The sequence below is a fragment of the Monodon monoceros genome, unplaced genomic scaffold (assembly GCF_005190385.1).
Source record: "Monodon monoceros isolate NGI ecotype Baffin Bay Population unplaced genomic scaffold, NGI_Narwhal_1 Super_Scaffold_18, whole genome shotgun sequence".
Taxonomy (NCBI): Eukaryota; Metazoa; Chordata; class Mammalia; order Artiodactyla; family Monodontidae; genus Monodon; species Monodon monoceros.
Window position 1 is genome coordinate 171,800,402 of NW_021703774.1, and position 8,375 is coordinate 171,808,776.

Consider the following 8,375-nt stretch of genomic DNA (forward strand, 5'->3'; position numbering starts at 1 on the left):
CCCACTCCACTTTCCTCCTCCCCCTGCCCTAAGGTTGGATGAATTGGACTGAACTCCATTTTGGGGTCCCCCCTCTTCTCGTAGGATTAAAGTGGGGTGGGAGGGCCCTGCCCCTCCCCCAACAGAATGTCATTGTTCCCACCTTTGCCTTCTGTACCCATAGGTAGCAGGCACTCACCAACACCTACTGTGTTCTATGCAGGGGTCCACCAGGACCTCTGTCTCCTCTTCAGACCCTGTGCTCAGTGCTTAGGCAGTAGACCACATCTGATTAAGCTGAGTTCTCCCCCCACCCCGTGCCTAGCTCGGTCTGGGCCACTGGTAAGTGCTCAGTTTTCCTAAAGCAGTCCCCAGATTCGGTTCTGGGGCTTCCCACAACATATGTTTGCCCCACCGCTGAACTTCTTCCACGGGTGGACACCCACCACGTGCTCTAGGGCACGAAATCTACACGTTGGTTGGCTGAACAGGGGTGGGGGAAGCTAATCTGTCTGATCTGGCTGGCTCACCCCTGCTTCTCACCCACACCTAACTCCCCCTCCCTCCCTAGACCCTGAGAGAGCCTGAATACCAACCTCTTCTGGCCAAGGGAGACCCCACCTGTCCTGCCCAGACCCCCATGGGCCTCACCTGATCTGCCCAGGACCCCCAGCCACAAACAGCCCATCTCCTGCAGGCAGTCCCCTCTGCTCATTTATATTAAATGAATGAATGAGTGAATCATCCCAGCACCCTGAGAGGGCGGGAGAAGGCGCCCCTACTAGTCTGTCAGCCAACCGCCCACCTGTGAATACTTGCGATTCCGGTCCCCCTGCTTGCCACCTGTGCCCCCTCACCCCAGCTGGGCAGGGAACTAGCTGTGGAACACCGCTGTTCTCCCCTTCGTCCCACCAGCCCTGCACTGTCCCGGGCTCAGGGCAATGACGGCAAGAAGGGGGCTCTGGCTCGTTGGCGCGTCCCTAGGATCCTGTCGTCCCCCTTACCTGCGGTAAGGCTCGGAGCACCCCCAGGAGCAACAGTCCCGACACAGCGCGGAGGGCGCACATCCCGGCCGGCGGGGGGTCGGGGGGAGGACTGGGCTCGTAGCCCACGCCACCTGCGCAGCCTGGGGAGCACGCTCGCCCACGTGCGGTGCCAGCTGCCAGGAGCCGCGCAAGGGCCCGCAGACCTCCCGCGGCGCACCTCGCAGGCACCCAACCGCACGCTGTGAAGTCACTTCCAAAGTGGACGCTCCTTCTCTGAAGGTTCAGCCTTAAGCCTTCCCTTCCACCACCACCCGAGGCGCACTAGGTACCCCAGACTGTTTCCAGGAACGCAGCTACTAGCACTCAAGACAAAAAGGGAGCAAACACGTGCAGAGATGACTCAGGAAAGCTACACTCCCCTTTTGCTGTTTGAATGGCCTGCCCCGGATTTGACAGAACCGGGTTCTGCTGCTTTGGGGTGGGGGGCGGGGGGGGCGGGGTGTTGACCAGCCCAGCTGGGTTGAGGGGCGGGGAGAGCAGCTCCCGCCCCTGGATGGGGGAAGGGGGGCGGGTACTCACAGGAGATTGGGAGGCTCCAGTGGGTCTCAACCACCCCACCCCAACCCAAAAAATGGTGATACCTGAGTAGGTTCCTGATCCTGGCACTCTAATCGACCCAGACCTTCTCTCCTGACCGGGAGATTCTTTGCAAAGGACCGCTGGAGTCAGGAGACTGCAGAGAGAGGCACCATCAACGATTCACTCCCATTCAAAAATATTTGCTGTAAAATGAATCAGTAGATGGATGATAGGTGGGTGGGTGGGTGGGAGGCTAGGCAGATGGACTGACTGTTGGAGGGACTGATGGAGAAAAGAATAGGCATTGGTTATCAATCCGCAGGTGTTTTCCGCCCCGTGTGAGTTTTCTGCCTAGAGGAGGAGCCTAGCACTCTTCCCTAAAAGAAAGAAAACGTACAAGCCTCATTCGAACTAAGTCCTCACTTGCAGCAGATAATTTTCCCTTCCAGTGTTTCTCCATCCCATGGGTTCTCGGCTCCTTTGATTCTACATTTCATACATGTTGCACATCCGCTGAGTATGCCGCAGGCCAAGAGTTCATTTGCTTGTCTCGTGTTTGTTTTTTTCAGAAGTGGAAACCAAGGCTCAGAGACAGGTCCTAGGTGCTCTGACTAAAGATGGCCAGAGGACATCCAAGGACCAAGGACCTTCCAGATTGGCCCAAGGACCCTCAGGATTCTGCACTTCAGTCTGTCTTGCAAGGCGTAAGGCCCCCATCTTTCAGAAATACCTCCATCTCCTTGGGCCGCTAGCAGTTGTCTCCCATCAGGACCCTCCCAACAAAGTCTCCACAACCCTCCTTGAACTCCTGGATTCCACCTGAAAGGTGCCCATATTGTGCGCCCTCCCTGGAGACCCACTTCTGGGCTCTCCCCGGATGCGCCAGGCCCAGTATCCTGGGATGTTTGAGCTGGGATTGTGGTTAAACAATTAAGAGATTATGGAAGTGACCGCCATGGCGTTCACAGAAGCAGGCAGGGGCAGGAGCAACCCAGGATGCCTGCTTCCCAGTCCAGAGCTTTCTACTGTAGAAGAGCTGGTGCTCTGAATAAATAAATACCTGTTAAACACACATCCGCACACAACCAGATAACAGTATCAAAACAGCTGACGCAAAGGGAGATACAAATTAACATTAATTACAAGCATGAAAATTCCACCTTTCTAGCAATTGAAGAGATGCAAATCAAAGCAAATTAAAGCAAATTTTGATACATTTTTAGACTTATTAAGTCATCAGCGTTTTTTTTTTTCTTTATAAAAACAACTTTGGTAAAATCCAACCCCAAAATTGTGGTGAAACCAGAATACACATTCATACTCTGCTAGTAAATGTTACAACCATTTTCAGAAAGCAGTTCTTAACAAACACGCCCCCCCACCAAAAAAAACAAAAAGCTTATAACGTGTGGCTCAGTAATTTCACCCTAGTAAAGAAAAACTAAGAACATAGTTGAACTGGAAAAAGAAAAAAGAAAACTATAAACACAGTCACATTTCCTGAAACATTATTTATAAATTTCGGAAATACCCTAATAATCACAAAAGCAAGGAATGGTTGAGGAAACTGTGATATACCCGTTTAATGGAATACTACACATCCATCAAAAATGATAATTATAGTGATGCAGTGGAAATCTGTCTCTCCCTCCTGTCCTTCCCCTCCTTGGGCAGAAAAGAACCCTTTGCCCAGCCTGTTTTGTCGGGGTTCTCATCACCTGACAAATTGCATCCTTTACTTATTGTAATAATAGTAGCTGCCTTTGAGTGCTTATTTTGTGTTAAGAGTTTTCAGGCCTTGGTTCCTTGAGTCCTCAGGGAAACTCCATGAAGGAGATCCAATTCGTGTGCCCATTCCACAGGTGAGCATCTCTGAGGCAAGAGCAGTGAATCCACGAAGCCTGGGGTCCCCAGAGCCAATGGTGCTCAAGGCCCTTCCCCGCCTGGCTTGGTCCCACGTCTCCAGCTTTACCTGTGCCTCTCCTCCTCCCTGCCATCCCCCCAGCGCTCCAGCCTCTCAGGCCACACACCCCCCGCCCCACACCTCTACACACTGGTCCTCCGCTCAGAACACGCCTCCGATTCTCGTTTGTCCTCAGAGCTGCTCCAGTGCCAACTCCTCTTGGCAGTTTTCCTGGCACTGTTCCCTCCCCTCCCCCAGCCATCTCCCCAGTCAGAGAAGTGGTTTCTCTTTTTTGGTAGCTCAATTCTAGAACTGATCTCACTGTGTCATGACTGTAATGACCGATTCATTTATCCATCTGGCCCAGGAAACTGTGGGTTCCTGGAGCACCAGGATGTCCTGGGGAGCCTGACACAGAGCCTAGCCCAGGGCTTCGAGCCAGTGACCAGCCAGCCCAGAGTAGGGCACATTCTGTGGCCAAGGAACAAGCTGGGTCCCAGGAGGGGTTGGGGGCCGGGGTGGGGGGACGTCAGCCTCTACTGGAGAAATTGCAGCAGCCAAGAAAAATGGAGGCTCGGGGGATTCTAAAGAGCAGGCGTTGGCCAGAGCTGAGTCCCTGTCTTCTGCAGGTTTCAGGTGGTTTGCCAGCCCCTGAACACATGTGAAAGTGCTTTGAAGAGCCGGAGGGGGAGTCCCGAGGGCCTGAGCGAGGCACAGCAGCGGGTCCGTTGTGGGACCGCGGCGGGGCCCCAGCAGAGCGAGCTGTGGAAGCCAGGCCCCCAGGCCTGCAGGAGGCAGGAAGGTGAACGGCACTGCCCGGACCATCTCATCTCGGAGGAAGGGGGCGGAAAGCAGGTGCAGCAAGAAGCTCTCTGCAGGGGACCGGGAACCTGTGTCACCAAAGGGATGCTGAGCAAGACACAAGGTTCCGACCTGGTTCAGGAAATTCAGGGACTTCCCCAACAGCTGGAACCCCAGCCCTGAATGGCCCCAAAATACCCTCAGCAGATAAAGGGATTCTTTCTGCCGCAGGCAGCAGCAGGCAGGTAGGAGGCTGAAAGCCGGAAGGGGAAAGCCTGGACCTTTCTTCTCTGGTTAGCACAGGTACTTCTCTGAGTCCCTTTCTTGAGAACCTTGATGGAAGTGGGACTTCATTTGGGGGCTTCTCTGGTGGGACCTACATGTCAGGCTGCCTTGCTTGAACTCAAGCCCCCAGAGCTCTCGCCTCCTCAAGGCCCAGGACTAGCTAGACCCTGGTCACTCAGCTCTGGCCCCTTGGAGGGGTGGTAAGAAATGGTGGAGTTCAGGCCTCGGCATTGGGAGAAAATATTAGGGGCTCTCAGGTGACTGGGGGGACCCCAACAATGCACACCGGCAAGCCGGATACCCAGGCCCTTGGCCAGACATTTAAGCCTGGCAACAAGATTTTATTCAACTCAATATTTCTATCTCCACTTCATAGATGAACAAACTCAGAGTAGTTAAGTAACTTGCCTGAGGTCACACAGCTTGAGAGTGGCAGGGCTGGAATTTGGCTCCAATCCACTCTAAATGTCAAGCCTCAGCTGCCTTCTCTTCCCTCTCTAGGCCCCTGATACCCTTGCTTTCCCCAGGAGAAACAACACTAGTCTGGCCGTGCGACTGTGGGCAAGTCATTTCTTTTCTCTGAGTGTATTAGTTATCTATTGCTGTGTACCTCCAACCTTAGCAGCTTAAAATAACAAACATTGTAGCACACTGTTTCTGTGGGCCAGCAATTTGGGAAAGACTGGACAGGGTGATTTTCTAGTAACGTTACAGCCAAGGGTCAGCTGGGGCTGCAGTCATCTGAAAGGCTTGACTGAGGCTTCCAAAATGAACCACTCACATGGCTACGGGCAGGAGGCCTCAGCTGCACAGGGCTGCTTGAGTGTCCTCACAACATGGCAGTGGGCTTCCTCCAGAGCAAGTGGTCACAGAGAGCAAGATGGAAGCCACATTGTCTTTTATGATCTGGCCTCAGAAATCACAATTCCTCATTTCCATGATGTTCCATTGGTTGCACAGGCTGGCTCTCCTCAAGGTGAGTGGGGACTGCACAGGTGTAGGAGTACCAGGAGGCAGGTGGGGATCATCTGGGCATGTTTCCTTCTCTGCCAGATGTGGATTTTAGCACTACCCGGCAGCCTTCTGAGGGTTGCAAGGAGCCCTGAATAAAACAATGGACATATAAATCTCTTTGGATTAGAGGAAAGAAATCAATGTAAGGGGATTCGCTGTCCTTTGCCCTAAGCCCACCAGATACCCAGGCCCCGGTTAAGGCACCAGACCTCTCCATTCAGGACCACAGCTGAAATGCCCATGGCCTGGTGTTCCCCTTCCCAACGGATGCGTTGACCATGCATTCGCCATTCCAGCCAAGAGGTGACTCATGCAGAGGCCCACAGGCAAGGCCCTTGGGGATCAGAGGTCTTTCCCCACCCCTCAGGTGATGCCAGGTGGGTGACTCAGCACACCGAGCCAGCTGGTCACACAGCCACCGTGGGGACTCTTCCTCAGGCCTCGGGCACCCAGGTCTGGCCTCAGCCATGGCACCAGCTTGAGAGGCAGCAGTTCTAGTGTGGGAAGACCACACGGAGAGTGAAGAGCCCAGACTGAGGGCCAGCTTGGGCTCCAGCCCTGTGACTTCTCCCCCCGGGGGCCTCTGCACCGTGGTCTGTGAAATGAGGGGCTGGGATTTGATGATCTGCTCTGAGGCTCCAGGGAGAGTGAGAGAGATAGGAGGCCTGGAACCACATCTGGGCCTGGGGGCTCCTGGAGGATGCTTCCAGCTCTGTTCTGGGCTGGCCTAGACCTTGGAACGAGACAGCCTGGTCAAATCCCATCTCTGCCACTTACTAACTGTGTAGATGTGGCCAAGTTTCTCATCCTCTCCGAGCCTCACTTTCTTCATCCATAATATGGGAATGATGGTGTCTACCGTAAAGTGTTGTAGTGAGGATCAAACAGGTTAAGGTGAATGACACCATGGGGAAGCTCTGTCTCCCAGCCCCAGCCCCAGGAAGGGCATCTGTCCTCAGCGACAGCCTACCCTCCAGGCTCAGCCACCTCTCGCCCCATCCATGAACTCCTGGGACTGGTGGCTGGGGACACCAGTCCAGCCACTGTCCAGGATGTCCCAGTCCTGGGACAACCGCTGTGTCCCATCATTTCTTTCCACCTTCCAGAGAGACAGAGGTGGCAGGTAAGACCAGAGAGGGAAAGAGACTTGGCCAAGGCCCACAGCATGGCGGGGATGACTCCCTGGGCCAAGACTCTCCGTCATGGAGTCCCCATCTCCCCCAGACCTTCCTGCTCAGCAGGGCCGTTGTGAATGGGGGTGAGTCATTTAGACTCTCAGGAAACCAAACCCAGTCCAATATTAATCACGGAATCAGAGGCGTCGGGTGCACAAAGGAAACAGAAGCAACGGATGGCAGCGACAACTCAGCCGGAGGTGCGGCCAAGGAGTGTGTCCTCATGGGTGTGTCCGCACAGGGAGGTCCCCGGTCCCGTGTGCCCTGATGGGAAGGCCTGGGGTTGCACCCCAGGGAGGAGAGGACCACTCCTCACAGGGCCCTTCTTATCCCAATGAGCCGTTACTCTCTTCAGAAGCACTGTCCGCAGCCTACAGAGGGAAAAATTGAGGCCAGGGTCTGCTGGCATCTTGGGAGGAAAAGCATCACCCAGGGCAGGGATTTTGCTCATCATGTTCAGTGCCTGGCCTCAGCACAAAAGGCAGAGTGAAGCAGAGGTGCTTACAAGGTACCCGGCACAATGGCCCTGCAAAGTGACAATTGAAAAAAATTTCATGCGAAAAGAGACGCTTGGAGAAGTCAGTTGCTCAAGCCGCACAGTTAGTAAGTTCTAGAGCTATGATGCAGACCCAAGTCTGTGACTCGAGGGTGGGCCTCTCCCCTCTCTAGGGTGGTGGTTTTCCTCGCTGTAACTGTGCCCCCGCCTCCTGTTGTCCTGAAGGCCGAGGGGCAGCCCGCACCCGCTGGTCGCCCTGGAACCTGCTCGTGGCTCCCAGCGGTGTCTGTGGTAAAGGAATTTGCTATGCAGAAATTGGCCTTGGGTTCCTTGTCACCCCACTCCTTCCCCACATGGGCCAGGTCTCTGGCAGTCAGGCTGAGGAAGACTCCCAAGGGCCAATTCTGGAGGATTTGAGGGGGCCAAAGGTACCCCATCCTCAAATTAAGACTTACAACACAGAATGTTCCAGAAGCCAGTTTCACTTTCCTGAAGGCTGAGAACTTAGAGACCTAAGGAGGGATTGATCAAGGCTCCATCTACTGCCTGCCCCTCAGCCTGAAATTCCACCATTACTCACTCCTTTGGGCTGAGGTACTGAAGGCCCCAGTTAAAATGTAAATCATTTCTGGAGGAAACCACTTGGTAAGTCATTAGCGGGTGTCACTGCCCCACATGGGCTGGTTTCTCAGAAGAGCCTGGGAGGAGGATGGGGCCAGAGGGTCTGATGGCCAAGTGTAACGTGCTGCTCTCTCACCAATCTGAGGGATGCTCAGATTCAGACCCCAGCTTCTCAGCTCGGCCAAAAAGTGCCCCAGGTGGGGCTCCTGCCCCCCTGACCTTATCCCCTGTCACATTCCCCACTGGCCTCCTTTCTGCTCCTGGGGTCACCAAGTCTGCCCCTGTCAGTGGGCCTTTGCACTTGCCCGTCCCTCTGCCTAAAACCCTCTTCTCCCAGCCCTTTGCCCCTCCCAGGAAACTTTCGGGTTGATGGATATGTTCATTATCTTGGTTGTGGTGCTGGATGAATACACATGCCAAAATGTATCAAATTGTACACTTGAAATAGGTGAAGTTTATCATATGTCAATTACACCTTAATAAAGCTGTTATATATATATATATATATATATATATATATATATATATATATATAT